Source organism: Cyprinus carpio, chromosome B25, assembly GCF_018340385.1.
Source record: "Cyprinus carpio isolate SPL01 chromosome B25, ASM1834038v1, whole genome shotgun sequence".
NCBI lineage: Eukaryota > Metazoa > Chordata > Actinopteri > Cypriniformes > Cyprinidae > Cyprinus > Cyprinus carpio.
Genome location: NC_056621.1, coordinates 1,712,129 through 1,729,602, shown reverse-complemented (window position 1 = coordinate 1,729,602; position 17,474 = coordinate 1,712,129). Strand labels below are relative to the sequence as shown.

Genomic DNA, 17,474 nt, shown 5'->3' with positions numbered 1-17,474 from the left:
GAAATGCTGGGTTATGGTTAAGTGAGGAAGTGAACCGGAATTAGGGTGAGAAAATCAGTCTATTACGTACATTTGCTTACAAGTCTTAAAGGGACAAGCATTCCTTTTTTTAAGTACCTATCAAGTGTCATTAAATGTTAACCAACAAAGAGATGTTAAATAAATATTACTAGCACGTTAAAGGCAAACCTCTGTATCTAAAAAAACAAGTTTAATTTGTATATTATTATTGCTAAAGCCTATTTTTCAAAAATTATAAATATATATATTATCTATAGTATATATGAACAAGCTATAGTTTATAAGAAGTTGCTCCCTTTTTCCACTACTGTTTAAATGGATAGTTCCACCCCAAAAATTAAAAAATGGTCATCATTTATTCAAGTTTTCCAAAATTCAATCCTTGAGTTCAAATTTCTCATAAGCTTAGTGATTTGGTCTAAGAGAAGAGAATTGACATTGATGACCTATTTTTTGTTTTAAGAAAACTACATATAAAATAGCTCACCAAAAATAAATGTTAAGTAGCTTTCACGGTTTTGACTAAAAGTAATGACTTTTCATCTGGCCTAAAACTATGAGAAAGGGCTCAGAATGACTAAATATCTTATCATATCCATCCTAATCTGTTCATCTATCTTATCCTATCTTTAATCTATCTATCTGTTGTCCCATCCATCAAATCCCATCTATAATTAAAAAACATTTTACCTTTCGTATTAGTGTGCATGCTCTATTATTTATTTATTTATTTATTTAAATATAAATTATTTATTTATTTATTTATTTATTTATTTATTTATTTATTTATTTTATTTTTAATTAATTAAACAATAAATGTATTAATATAATACTAATATGATATAAATATATTATATAACCAACTTACCTATAGTTTTTATAAAATATATTATAAAGCTAGTAGCTATATAGACGTCATACGTGGGGTACCGTAAAAAAATATAAGAGATAATAAAATTTATTCTAAATACTAATAAAATATAGCCGCATTAAATGGATAGAAATGAAAAATATTTATATTAAGATATTATAAAATAATAATTATATTAATTATATATTTATATTAATATATAATAATTTGAACATACGTTAATATATTATTTTATAAAGTAGCCATTATAATATATTTATTAACTATATATTTATTTCTTACAATTCTATCTATAATGATACATATTATCTATTATACATACTACTTATATTATATATAATATTCTTACCTCATTAAGTTTATATAATATATAAATTGCGATAAGTGATATATTAGATATATCATATTATATTCTTATAAACTTAATTATAATATATTAATTGTATTTATTATATAAAATCATAGTTGAATATTATAATCATACTAATTTAAATGGATATTAATAGGTATTACCTATAATTATTATATATATATCTAATATAAACATAATATATATACCGAAAATAAACACATATTCATCATAGTACCTATATATATCATATAATGTAAGATTAATAGTATAATATAATTATTAATTTATATACCCATTATATTAGTTATATATATAATATCTAGTACCTAATATGTTATACATATTATAGTATATATATTACATATTATATTACTTTATAATATTATATATTATATTAATGGAACTTATAATATCTTATAAATGGAACAACTTAATTATATAAGTGGTCCTTTCACTACGTTAAATCGGATAGTTCACACAAAAAATGAAAATGGTCATAATTATTCAAGTTTTTCCAAATTCACATCCTGATTCAAATTCTCATAAGCCTTAACTGATTGTTAAAAAGAGAGAACTTGAGACTAGTTTTGTTGCAAGATACATATAAAATAGCCCAAAATAAATTGTGTCACCGCAGTTGACTTAAAGTAATGACTTATCAATCCGACCTAAAAATCTGAAAGACTCAAATGACCTAAAATCTAAGCTATCTATCTATCCATTCTATCTGGTTCATCATCTATCATCTATCTATCAATCTATCGGTTCATCATCTATCATCTATCCTAGCTATTATCTACTATCTATATAGCATCATCATTGTCTTCATCTATCATCTATCTGGTCATTATCTATCTGTCTATCTATCTGTCTATCATCTGTTCATCTATCTTCATCTATCTCACCATCATCTGTTAATCTATATATTATTTATCTGTCTATCTATCTAGTCTATATATCGCATATTTATCTTATCTATCTATCTATCTACTGTCTATCTATATATTTATCTAGTCTAATCTTCTATCTATCTGTCTCTTATATTTATCTGTCTATTCTATCTAGCTATCTATCTTCTTATCTATCTATATATTTCTCTACTTCTTTATTATCTAATCTATCTATCTATATATTTGTCTATCTATCTATCTATCTATCTATCTATCGTATCTATATATTTATCTGTCCTATCTATCTGTTATCTATCTATCTATCTATCTATCTATCTTCTATCTAATATTATCTTATATATATCTATCTATTATAATTATCTATCAATCTATCTTATCCATCCATTCGATCTATCGTATCTATCTATCTATTTCGAAAACTTCTAATCTATCTGTTCATCAATCCACAATCCATCTTATATGCTGTTTACCTTTCGTTTTAGACAGCGCCATATCTACGCATAGAAACTACAGGAAATATAAATCAGTTGGATTATTTATTCATTATGATTATTTATATTAAAATTACAGATTTAGTAAACATAATAAAAATAAAAAAAAACATTTCCAGAATATTGATGTAAAACGAACAAGAAGTGATTTAGTTTTTATGTTATTAATATTCTTTGCTACATAATTATTATTTTACTGATCTAATTTTAGACAGCACCATCTTCTACCAAATCTAGAACGACATGAAAAATAAACATGACCAAAACATTTCAGAATATTAGTACAGCACCCTGCCCAGGAAAAGTTTGTCATTGTTTTATCTATTTAATTAGAATTCATTTTTTTTTTAAATATTTAATCACTATAGTCATTCTCCGCGGGCCCCATGGGAAAATATCCACATTAATATAAAAGAAATATACAAAGACATGGAATTAATATTTTTCTTAACATTAGATTGCTGTCACTGTATGACTAGTCACAAAGGTCTCCTGCTCGTTAGGCTGTATTAATGGTGTTGATGTGGCTATGAATCTCTTCATGACGTTACATGCCACAGTCACACTACAACCGTCTCTCTCCCTCTCGTCACTCTTTACTATTGTGGATCTAATATGCACTAATGAAGTCAAAACGCCTAAACTGTTTCCTCACTCCGAGTGTGTCGGTGTGTGGGTGTGTGCTGTGTTTATGACAACACAAAATCAGTGGTGTTATCCGCGAAAACCCAGCTAAGTTTCAGCTACCACAGACACGTCAGGTAACCTTTTGTTATTTCAGTAATTTTAAATTGTAGGTCTACAATCTAAATCACATACATGATCGTTGGTTGCATCTTGTTTTTTTTGGTGCTTTCGTGAGATGATCTTGTTTGTTTAGTGACTAGCAGCTGAAGTTGTACGTGATTTTGCCTTGTGTTTTTGGCGGTTAGCGTTCTTAACTGTTTGTTTGTATTTTAATATGTAATGTTTAGGCAGAGCCTTTTATTCATTTTTCAGTTTACAGACGTTAACAGCTGTTAATAAACTATACATTTTTCTCACAACTTACTTATAACTGTTTTTCGTATGATTTTATTTATCAAATTTTTATCTATGTGTTTTTAAATCTTTTTAAAAATTCAGAAACTGTGATATTTTATCAACCATTTGGTTAACTTTTATTTAACATTGTATGCATTCATGCATTTTTAGTATTGTAGGTGGTTTTATGTATGTCATTCGTTATTTATTTTACTTTTATTTCGATAGTTACAGGTTCCCACCACACACACACACAGAGATGCACCTGTTTTCAATGAATGGACTCACTTAACAATGACTATGACTATTAAGTTCTTCCGCTACACCGTTTCTAAATACGTGACATCCGAAACGACCTTTTCAACACTTTAAATGCTTAAAGTGGTTTGTGAATATGATTGCCATGTTCGCAATCCACAGGGGACTGTGTTTATATAATGACATAATCCCTCCTCCAGAATTTAGCTACAGTCAATAACAGCTGAACCAATAATGAAGGAATCGAAAACATGAGCTCTCGTCGTTTATTACAAATATCGTCAGTGCTTAAACTCCATCACGCTTTGGCAGTCACACTGAACGTCCTTGATGTCTCTCAGCGCTGCCCATCAGCTTCTCTCTATACCATCAGGCGCCACGGCGACGCGCCCGTCGGGAGTTCGCATGCCCGCCCGCCACAGCAGACATCAGAGTAGTCCTGGTATTATTTCTTTTTGAGGTGTTTAATATAGGAGCTGTTTGTATCTGTTTTATAATGCAGTGAGTCTCAAACCACATGTCTAAACCGAAAACACGTAAGATTAATAGGAATAAATTAATAAATACTATATAACATAATTAATAACCCTATTAAAGATGTAAATGTACGATTTATTCTCTTTTTTTTTGGTGTTTTACATTTGAGTGTGCGTTATTGATGGTTTTTTTTCTGGCCATATATATTAATAGACAGTCTATAGACAAAACATAGTTAAAATCCTGCCATAAATCTGGATATTAAAGAAAAGGAGATTAAAATAAAATGTTTGCAAGGACAACTAAAATTGTGTCTATTAATTACTATGAACCATATACAGCTAGGTAATTGTACTTTTATGGTTGATGAATGTTATGATATTAAAATACATCTATATTTTGCTAATGCTGCCAATAGTTTTATATGTACGACAAAACGGTATACATGCATGCCATTTTAATCAAATATACAGGTATTTAATGTAAAATATTAGCCGGTTTTTAAGTAATAATAAATATATAAGTAATATCTCCATATATGGCCTAAGTGTGTGTGCGTGTGTGTGCTTGCATAATTACCTATACTTTGCTTTATTTACTTTTATTATATTAAGTTCATAATGGGTTCATGCATTTATATAATGAATTTAGTAATTTATTTTGAAGTTGCTACATAAACACAGATTCGTGGAGTACGCATTGCCCAATTAACATATGACTTTCTACTTTACAATTTGGCAGGCCAGATTTAGAACAGCGTGTGACCAGTGCCAAAACCGTCTTTGCGGTAAAATAGTAATTAGTGAAGACTTACGACATGGACACAGTTATTTTGGCTTGCCTGACCCTATAAGAATATCGGCTCCATTTGTAGGAGTTTTCCGCTTTCAGAACTCAAAATGCATGGACGGAGCGCGATACAATAATCACAGCCACGCTGGTTACTAACATTGTAAGCCACCCTCGTCACATTATGATATTTGATGCCCAGTTTAATTTAACGCCCAAAAAAAGCGCTGCTCTTAAAGCCAGGTGGTAGTCAGTCTGCCTAGCTGCTCGCGTGTCTTGGTGCTTTATTAATGTAGCTCATTGTTAGTAAATCTTACCCCCTTTCCCTCAGCGCTTTTATGGAATGGCCACCTCTAACCCTGAAATTCTAGCCCCTGTTTAAGAAATCTGCGACCTATCGATGCTAGTAATTTAAATGTTTATTTCCCATTCTGAGTTAAATTTGTTTCTAGATCACTTGTTCTTTGCAATATATAGACCTGTGATATATAGATTATACATATACACACACACACACTACCACACAAATCAGCGTTTTTAATTACTCCTGCTCGTGTGAAAGGCATGCTTATATTTTGTTTGACACACGGAAAGGGACCTAATTTCGTAGTGGACTTCAGGGCGACAGTTCTAGATTGTGTAGACCACAGTTTCCCCTAAATCTGATCATCAACTAAATGCTCTCCAAGTGTAACACTAGCCCTTTCCTACATGTGAAGCTCGCATTAACTCCCCCGTCTACTGCTGGGTCTTGTCTCTTTCTCTGATGTGATTTCTCCTTGTACCATTGGGTCAGTTCTTCTGTGTGTTCCACGCTTACCACTAACTCCCAAAAAAATACACCAAACAAAACAACACAAAAAACAAACAACAAAAACAAAAAAACTTAAACACAAACCCCAGAAACACACTTAGTCACCAAAAACACAAAAACACAAAACAAACACACAAAAACTCACCACAAAAAACACTCAAAACAAACACAAACAAACAAAAAAAAACCACACACAACTACACCCACCAACCAACACAACACCCACAACAAACAAAAACCAAACCCACAAACACACCCCACCCCACACAAACAAAACAAACACAACCAACACCACCCAAAAACACCCCACCTAACAACACCCAAACCCAAACCAAAACACCCACACACAAAACACACCAAACACACACAACACAACAAACAACCAAACAAACACCACAAAACCACACAAACCCACAACACACCACACACACACACACAACAAACCACACAAATTAACAAACCCACACCCACCACCACCCCACACACCCAAACCCCCCAAACCACACCACAACCACCCCTTAACACCACCCCACCCAACACCCAAACAATCCCCCCCACCCAAACACACACCCCCCCCCACCCCCAAACCACACCCCCAAACACGAAAACCACCCACACAAAAAAACCCCAAACTCCAACACACACCACCCAACCCAACCACCCCCCACAACACACACCCACCACCAACCCCTTAACCAACCCCCCCACCACAACCACAAACAAACCACCAAACCCCAAAACCCCACAACCACAACCACCCCCACACCCACGCCACCAACAAAAACCCACACACCAAACAAACCATCCACACCCCACAACCCCCACCCAAAACACACTACACCCAAACCCCCATACCCCACAACCAAAACACCAAACACACCACCACCACACAAACAAACCCCCCACAAAAAACAACACCCCCACCACACCCCAAAACACTCAACCACACACCCCACAAAACAAAAAACCCCACCACCCCCCCACAACCCCAAAACCAAACAAACACAAACACACACACACAAAAACCACTAAACCCCCCAAAAAAACCCACACACAAAAACAACCCAACACCCAAAAACACCCCCACACACAACACACAAAAAACAACCAAAAAACACACACAACCCCCACCACAAACAAAAACCCCCACAAACAAAAAAACCACAAACACCCACCACAAACCAACACACAAACAACACAAACAACACAAACACCCAAAAACACAACACAAAACCCAAACCCAAACAACCCCAACCAACCCAACAAAAAAACCCACCAACCACAACACACACAACCACACAACCTCCACAACACCCACCACAAAAACAAAATTACAAACCCAAACAACACACCCAAACCACACCACAAACCCCACAAAACACACCACCCACACCAAAACAACAAAACCCACCACACACCACCACACAACCAACACCCACACACAAAACCAAAACCCAACCCCCACAACACACACCAACCAACACCCCCACACACACAAACACACAACACACACACACCAACCAAACACACACACACACACACCCACAACCACACCACAACACAACACACACACCCACCCACACACACAAACAAACAACAACACCACCAACAACACACCAACAACAAAACACAAACAACACAACACCAACACACCACACACACAACCAAAAAACACACACAAACACCCCACCACACCCACCACCCAAAACCCCACAAACAACACCCCAAAAAACACACAACCACACAACACAAACACCACAAAACACCAACACCACCCCACACAAAAACCCACACACCCCACACACACACCCACCCACACCCACACCCACACCCAACACAAAAACCACACACAACACACCACACAACCACCCACACAACCCAACACACACACAACAAAACCCCAAACCCCACACCAACCCCCACAACACAACCAAACAACCCACCAACACAACCAACAAAAACCACACAAAACACCACACACCAACACAACACACCCCACCAAACACACCACCCACACCCACCCACACCCACACACACCAACACACACACCACCACACACAAAAACACACACAACAAACACAACACACACCACACCCCAAAAACACACAACCAAACCCCACACCACAACACAAAAACACACAACCACACCAACACACCACAACCACACCAACACAACACAACAACACACACCACACAAAACCAACCCCACACACCCCACAAAACCACACCCCCACACAAACCAACACACAACACACCCAAACCACACACACACACACAACACACACACACACAAAACACACACCCACACACAAACACACCCACACACCACCAACAACAAACACACACACACACAAAACACACACCACACACACACACACACACACCCACCACAACACACCCCCACCCACACACACACAACACACAACACACACCCACACCCACATACACACACACACACACCACCAACAAACACACACAACACACACACACAACACAAAACACCCACCCCACCCCCCCAACACAACACAAACACACAAACCACAACACACCACCACAAAAACACCACACAACAACAAAAACCACCACCAAAACACACAAACACACACACACAAACCCACACAAACACAAACCACACACCACAAACCAACACCACACACACCACACACAACACAACAACACACCACACACACACAACACACACAAACACACCACACACCACACACAAAAAACAACAACACACCCCACCACACACCAACCCAACCCACACACAAACACACCAAACCACAAACACCAACACCACACAAACACAACAACCCACAAAACACAAAACAACAAACACACACACAAACCACACACCCACACACAACACCACAACACACCACACACACACAAACCACCAAACCCACAAACCACACCACACCACAAACACACACCCCACCACACCCCACACCCACCAACACAACAAAAACACAAACCACAAAAACACCACAAAAACCACAAAACAACACACCACCAAACCCCACACAACCACACACACACCACCCACACCAACACAACACACCAAACCCACCCACAAACACACACACCCACCTCACACAAACACACAAAAAAACAAACACACAAACCAACAACCCACACAAACCCCCACACACAAAACAACAAAACCCCCACCACACACACAACAACCACCCCACCCACAACCACACACACAACACACACCCACACACACACACAACCCACACACCCACACCAACCCCACACACACACAAACACCACACACAACCACACCCAACACAACACCACAAACACAACACCAAAAAACAAACACAACACACACCAAACACACACACACACCCCCCCAACCACCAAACAAACAAAAACAAAAACAACCCCCCCAAAACCCCCACAAACACACCACACACACACAAAACCACACAAAAACCCACACACCACACCACACCACAAAACAAACAACCCCCCCAACACACCAACACCACACCCACAAACACAACAACAACACCACACCCAACCCACAAACAACAAAACACCACACCACACCCTACAAAACACACACACAACAACACCACAACCACCACACAACCCCACAACCCAACACACACACAACAACACACACAACAACCAAACACACCCCCAACAACACAACACACCACAACACCCACCACAAAAACACCACAACAACCACACACACACAACACACACAAACCCCCCAAACCACACAACCAACACACACACCCACACCCCAAACACACACAAACACACACACACAAACCAACCCACCACAACACACACACACACACCCCACACCCCAAACCCCAAAACACACACCACACACAACACAACACCAAACACCACACCCACCAACCACACACACACCACACCCACCCCCCAACACAAAACAAAACAAACACACACAAACCCCACACAACACACCACACAACACACACCACACACACAACCCACAAACCACCCCACACACCACAAAAACAAAACACCCCCAAACCACCACAAACCCACCACACACACAACCCACACACAAAACAAAAACACCAAAAACACCCAAAAACCACACAAACTCACAAACACACCAACCCACCCCAAAACACACAAAACACACAAACCACCCACACAACCACCAACAAACAAAACACAACACCCAAACACAACAAACACCCACCCCCCCACCCCAAAAAAACACAAACACCACCACAACAAACACCACCACACCACCCCACCCAACCACAACACACACACCCCACACAACAACACCACAAACACACACACACCACTACCCCACCCCCCACCCCAACACACCCACCCAAACACAAAACACACACCAACCCAACACACACACCCACCACCCCCCCAAACACACACAAACAAACCCACACAACCCACACACAAACACCAACACCACACCACAACAAAACCCCCACACCCACCAAACACACCACACACAACACACAAACACACACACCACCCCACCCCAACCCAACACAACAAAACCAAAACACCACCCACCCCCCACACACCCCAAACAAACACAAAACACCCACACAAACACACAAACAAAACACACACCCACACAAACCACACACCCAAAAACCCACCAACACAACCACACACACACCCACCACCCACACACCCACCACACCAACCCCAACACCACACACACAAACCACACACACACACACACACCCAAAAACACACAACACAAAAACAAAAAAACACAAACACACACACAACACACACCACACCCAAACACACAAAAAACCCAACACACAACAAACACACCCCCACCACCCAAAAAACACCACAAACAACCACACCCAAACAACAAACAACCACACCCAACACAAAACCACACACACACACACACACAAACACACAAACACACACACTTACACACACCCCCAAAACACAACCACACACCCACACACCACACACAAAAAACAACACACACACACAAACACACCCCAAAACCACAACCACACACACACACCCCACCCACCCACACACACACACACACCCACCACACACACAACCACAAACACAACCCCCAAACCCCACACAACACACACCACACACACACACACACAAACAACACACACACCCCACAACACCCCCACCACCCAACACACACACACCCCCCCACACACACACAACACACACCCACCACCCACCCACACCACACACACCACAACCACACAACAACCCACCAACCCACCCAACACCCCCCAAAAACACACACACACAAACACCACACCACACCCAACCCAACACAAACACAACCCAACACCCACCCAAACACACACCACCCCCCCCCACACCAACCACACACACAAACCCCACACACACCACAAACACCCACACAACAAACACACAACCCACCACCCCCCCACACAAAAACCCACCCAACACCCCACAACAACCAACACACACACAAACCTTACCACCCACCACACACCACCCAAAACACACCCACACAAACCACAACACCCCACACACAACACAACACCCCCCACACCAACCCACCAACACAACACACAACACACACAAACCCACACACAACACACAAACAACACACACAACCAACCACACACCCCACACCCCCAAAACCCCACACCCCCACACACACACACCACCCCTACCACCCCACCCAACACACAAACACACACACAAAACACACCACAACCACCCCCCCAACCCCCCACACACCCCAAACAAACACACACCCTCACACCAACAAACCCACACACCACACACCCAAACACCACAAACACCACACACACACACCACCCAACACACCCAAACACCACCAACACAACCCCAAACCACATTACCACCACCCACCCAAACACCCCACCACCTCACCACAAAACAAACCCAACCCACAACACATTCACCCACACAACAACAACCCCTCACAAAAAAACACCACCACTCCACACACCAACACCACACCCACAAAAACACCACCAAACAAACACAACCAACACCCACCACACACCCCACAACCCACCCAACTCGCAACCCAAGAACCACCAACCCACCAACACTCAAACAAACACTGCTCCCATTATTGGCAAGTTCTATCTAGTTGACCTTCAGTGACTGATTGATTCTCAGGGTCTCCTTACCAAATAATGCGTCGTCAGCGCTGACAGTCCCTGATGATTAGGTGAAGTGTCGTGCATCCGCGCATCAGTGTTCACATTTGCCCTGAGAGTTGTGTGCATGTGTGCGTGTGTGTGTTTCAGATCCTGTCCATCGGTGTGCTAGACATCTTTGGCTTTGAGGACTACGGAAGACCAACAGCTTTCGAGCAGTTCTGCAATCAACTTTCGCCACCGAGACGCTGCAGCAATTACTTCAACCACACCGTCTTCAAGCTGGAGCAGGTAACAGATCTCTGGATCCTGATCGCATGAGCGACGTCGTTTACTCATCCTGAATATTCGCTCACATGATCACATTTCAGCCACTGAGTCTTTAGAATAGAGCCAACCTGAAGCATGTTTTAGATCTTTGAGTCTTCCTGGTGTGTGGTTTGCTATAGGATACGGTCCCTAATTTTAAAGGCTGTTAATGTATGGGTCGGAAACTGTCATGCTCTTGTCTCTCTCCTACAAAACTTCCTATATATAGCAATACGGTCTTCAATATAGAGTAACATGTAAAACATTTGAAAAATAAAGTGAATTTTCAATCACAATACGATGAAACATGAACTGATCAGATAATAATAACAAGAAAGTCACGTTATTTATTCAGACCAAGCAAAGAACACTTCTTAGAAAAATTGCATTATATTAAAGAGAAATAAAATAAGTATAACATAGAAATGAAAAGAAAAGTAATCATTTTTATTTTTGTGTGGATAATAAGTTCATTTGTACAGAAAATGGCGGGCTTTTGGGACTATTGAGTTCGGAGTCTTGCGACTAAAAAACGCGATATAGAATATGATCTATTGAAGCGGAAGCTTAATGAGATTGGCATCGTGTTGCGTGGGAATAGTAAGGAATTATTATGTACTTTATCTTCGTTGAAAGATAGGATTTTAACTTGAGAATCATTCATTCTTCTACTTTTTATGGTATTTAAATTTAGTTCGTGTTAACTGTAAAGGCCGGAATGTGTATGAATTTAGAAGGTCCTGAGATGCGGTTATCATAAAGACATATCCAGCAAGATTTCAATGGTAGTAATAGTGAAGTTACCAGCTATTTTATACAAAAGTTTATTTTTGTTTTTATATTATTTATTTTTGTGGGACTCATGAATATATGATACACCTGAAGTCAAACTATCCATAGACATCCTTTAAAAATAAATTAGGCGATGAGTCACTGACCAGATTGATCTAACAATCTAGTTCATATATAATCTCTAATCTTATACCTAATAGTATTAAATTTAATAGTCAGGCACCGTTATAATATTTATGCTTTTCGAAATATATTAGTGAAGTTTGTTGGTTTTATACAAATATTAACTTAGTGTTTAGCTCCATTATTATTCTTTAGATGTATAATATTTTGCTAAAGAAGTGGGTTACTGTAGCATTTAATGGGACTGAAACACTGCGAGTTCAAGTTAATGTTTGTAAGCACGATTAAAATAATAATCATAAACTATTATTTTTTGCTGTTGTTTTGTGAGTGAAGGAACATTCTAGCTGCTGCAGAATATAATAATAAATATAAACGACCCTATAAAAGTTCATAATGTTGTTAGTGTATATTTAATATAAATAAAATCATTATTATTTGAAATATTGTTTTCGTGTTCCGAGCTTTGAGTGCAGTGTATGTTTGCAGTAAGACAGGAGGTTAGTTACAGTGTGTGGTGTGTGTGTTTGGTCTGTCAGGAGGAGTATCGCTCCGAGGGCATCAGCTGGCACATGATCGACTACATGGACAACACGGCCTGCATCAACCTCATCAGCAAGAAACCCACCGCGCTGCTCCACCTGCTGGACGAGGAGTGAGTCTCAGTCTCATCCCAGCTCAACCGCATCGGACACAAGCAGCTGTCCACGCTTCAGATATGATGTGTTTCATTATTAAAGTGTTCTTGTTTGGGGTTTCACTGAAATGTTTAGTAAATATTAAGCTAGAAGCCGGTTCCATCTGATTTATTCACACTAATGTTTATTTAATTCTTTAATATCATTATCTTTGTTTTTTGTTATATTGTTTTAACATCAGAAAACTGGATAAGTCGCCACAAATATTAAAAGCAGATTCATTTTTGTGTAATTAAGTTGATGTTGTAGTTTTTATTAATATTTTGAATCAGTTTTTTATACATATTTTGCATTTCCATTTTCATTTTAGTCCAAGCTGTAGTAATTTTGCTGTTTTATATTTATATATATATATATATATATATATATATATAAATATATATATATATATATATATATATATATATATAAATCTACATACATACATACAGTACATACATACATTTTTTAGTTTTTATATTTTAAATTCACTTTTATTTTTATATATTTTTGTAATTTAATTTACATTTTACAAATTCTCTTGTGTATTTTTTTTTATTTGTTACTCATTTAATAGTTTATTATTTCTTTAAAAAAATTGATTTTTTTTTTTTATTTAATTTATTAGTTTTTACTTTATGCTCTGTTATGAAAATATATAATTTGATTTTTCTTGTATGAAAATGAACTGCTTTACTAATCGAATATTGCAATCATTTGTATATTTGCACATTTGCAATTAGTATATTTACTAATCAAAATTTTAAAATTAATAGATATTTATTTGTAATATATACACATTTTTATTTCAGTTTTAGTTATTTTAGTACTTCAGGTTTAAATAAAGTAAAAGTTGCATTGGCAACTAGCTGAAAAAGTTTCAATTTATTATATATTTTATTTCAGTTAATGTTTATTTATTTATTTATTTTTTTTCAGAACAAAAAAAAAAAATTTCAGTTAACTACCTGATTGAAAGGATAAAAGCATGAAAAGATTATTATAAATAAATATCAAATATTCATTTTCAAAAGTGTTTGATTTAAGAAATTGAATAAAATTCAAGTTTGATAATGAGCAATAGAGTGTTAATAGACACATTACTGTTTAAACCATACTAACATAGAGAAAATTAAACACAAGAACGTGAGTGAATCTTGTTCTGGTTGGGTTGTAGTTTTCCGCAGGCGTCTAATCAGACTCTGCTGGAGAAGTTTAAGCGGCAGCACGAGGGAAACATCTACATCGAGTTCCCTGCCGTCATGGAGCCAGCGTTCATCATCAGACACTACGCCGGCAAAGTTAAATACAGCGTCAAGGTGAGAAGCTCACAGAGCCCAGCTCTTCTGCTACAGAGCGCTCTAGTGTGTGTGTGTGTGTGTGTGTGAGTGAGTGAGCATTTGCATACGTTACACACACAGTGACCTACTTCTGTGCTTTGATCTGATTGGTTGGATCGGGTGTATCTGGAGCACATGTTTGGCAGAGAGGGTTAAATCCACACACACACACACACACACACACACACGTAAAGCTGATGTCTTCTGTGTGTTTATTCGAGCTGTGTTTGGAGCAGATGTGACATTAACAATGAAGAACATCAAGAACAGCACATCAACATCACCACAAACTAACACCACTCACCCACATCCACACCAACCCTAATCCCTGCTCTTTTACTACCCTTCATATACGACTGTTATTATTTCTATTTTTATATTTTCCGTTTTCATTAGAATTTTACACTTTTGGACATTTTGATGTGATTTTTATTTTTTCATGTATGTATATATATATATATATATAAATATATATATATATATATATATATATATATATATATATATATATATATATAATTACAATATATAATAACGATATATATGTGTGTATATATATATATATATATATATAAAATTGCATTATATAACACACATATGTAATTTTAATTCAGTTTTAGCTATAGATATTTTAGTATATAAAACTAGTTGAAAATTATAGTGTCCTTGAGATAGTATTTTTTCCTCAGTTAATTTGTAATTAATTTCTTATTGTTATTTATTATATTTCAAGTAATAAAATGCTTTTTTATTGTTACTGTAATAGCCCTGGTTATTTTAGTGTCCTTGAGATAGTATTGCAGTTTTTAGTGAGACATTTCTAAATATTTTTTATTTTTAGATTTTCTGTTTTAATTTTATCTGACATTTAAGTTATTTTGTCGTGAGTTTTTGTAGTATTTTTTCAGTATATTTATTTTTGTTTTATTATTATTGTTATATTTTATTAAGTTTTATTTCAGTTTAAGTGATTTTATTACATCATGTTAAGCAGATGAAACCTGCAAATGTTGCTTAGTCTGAAATAGTGTGATTTTAGTGAAATACTATTATAGTTTTTGTATTAGATTTTATTTTTATATTTTCGGTTTTCATTTTAACTCTAGTTAAAGTTTTAGTAATGTTGTTCTTATGTTTTTATTTATTTTTTAATAAATGTCTATATCATTTTATTCTTGGTTGATATTTTGGTTGATATTCTGTCTCTATCTGTTAAAATAAACCTACCATAAAAATGACAGACCCTTTATTTCTTTGTGAGTGGGCAAACTTACAAAATCAGCAGGGGATCAAATAAATATTTCCCCCACTGTATTTTCCAAGGGTGCCATTATTAGTGGCTACACAGTGACTATGTTCCAGATATACCTAAAGGATATAGCATGTGCATGTCTCAATTCAGCATGTACTGTTGTGTCAGAGTCAGGTACTGGATCAGGAGAAAGGAACACGGATCACATGCGTCCGGAATGCTCACGTGGCTCTGCTGAAGAGCAGCCGGAACGCTTTCATCTGTGGCCTGATGGGAATCGATCCGGTGGCCACCTTCCGCTGGGCCGTGATCCGGGCTTATTTCCGAGCACACGTCGCCTTCAGAGAGGCCGGGAAACGGCACAAGGAGAAGAAGACGACGAAGACGAGCGGTGAGAAACAGTGTCATTACAAACCTGATCCTGTCACACAGCCGTGAGACTCAAACACTCACAATCACATGCACAATGAATTAAAAGACCCTGATGCAACACATCTCGTTATTTATCACCACAGGATTAAATCAAATATAATTCGTGATGTTCAAAGATGCATGCATGAAGACAGAAGAACAGCAGACTGGAAATAATGCGTTTAAGATGCTGACACAGTTTGCATCCCTGTGATTTCATTCACTGTTCAGTTTTAAATTAAATGTAATATTAATGTAATGTTTGTTGTTGTTGTTGTTTACAAACAATGACAATAAAAATAGATTATTATTATTATTATTATTATTATTATTTGTAATATAATAATAAAATATTTGGTAAATAGGCAATAGAGAAATTGTAATTTAAAATCATTCCAAATAATGAAAATAAGGTTCTGTACATTTATAATAAAA

The 17,474-nt window shown here is 37.3% G+C and overlaps 1 protein-coding gene and 1 long non-coding RNA gene across 2 annotated transcripts in view; both read left to right on the top strand.

Moving 5' to 3' along the window:
* Positions 1-17,474, top strand: part of myo9ab (myosin IXAb) — a 709,890-nt gene that overhangs the window by 662,233 nt on the left and 30,183 nt on the right.
* On the top strand, positions 12,363-15,573 carry LOC122142428. Its single transcript, XR_006158599.1, has 3 exons — positions 12,363-12,426; positions 13,899-14,018; positions 15,214-15,573. It is a non-coding gene; the product is annotated as an uncharacterized LOC122142428 (long non-coding RNA).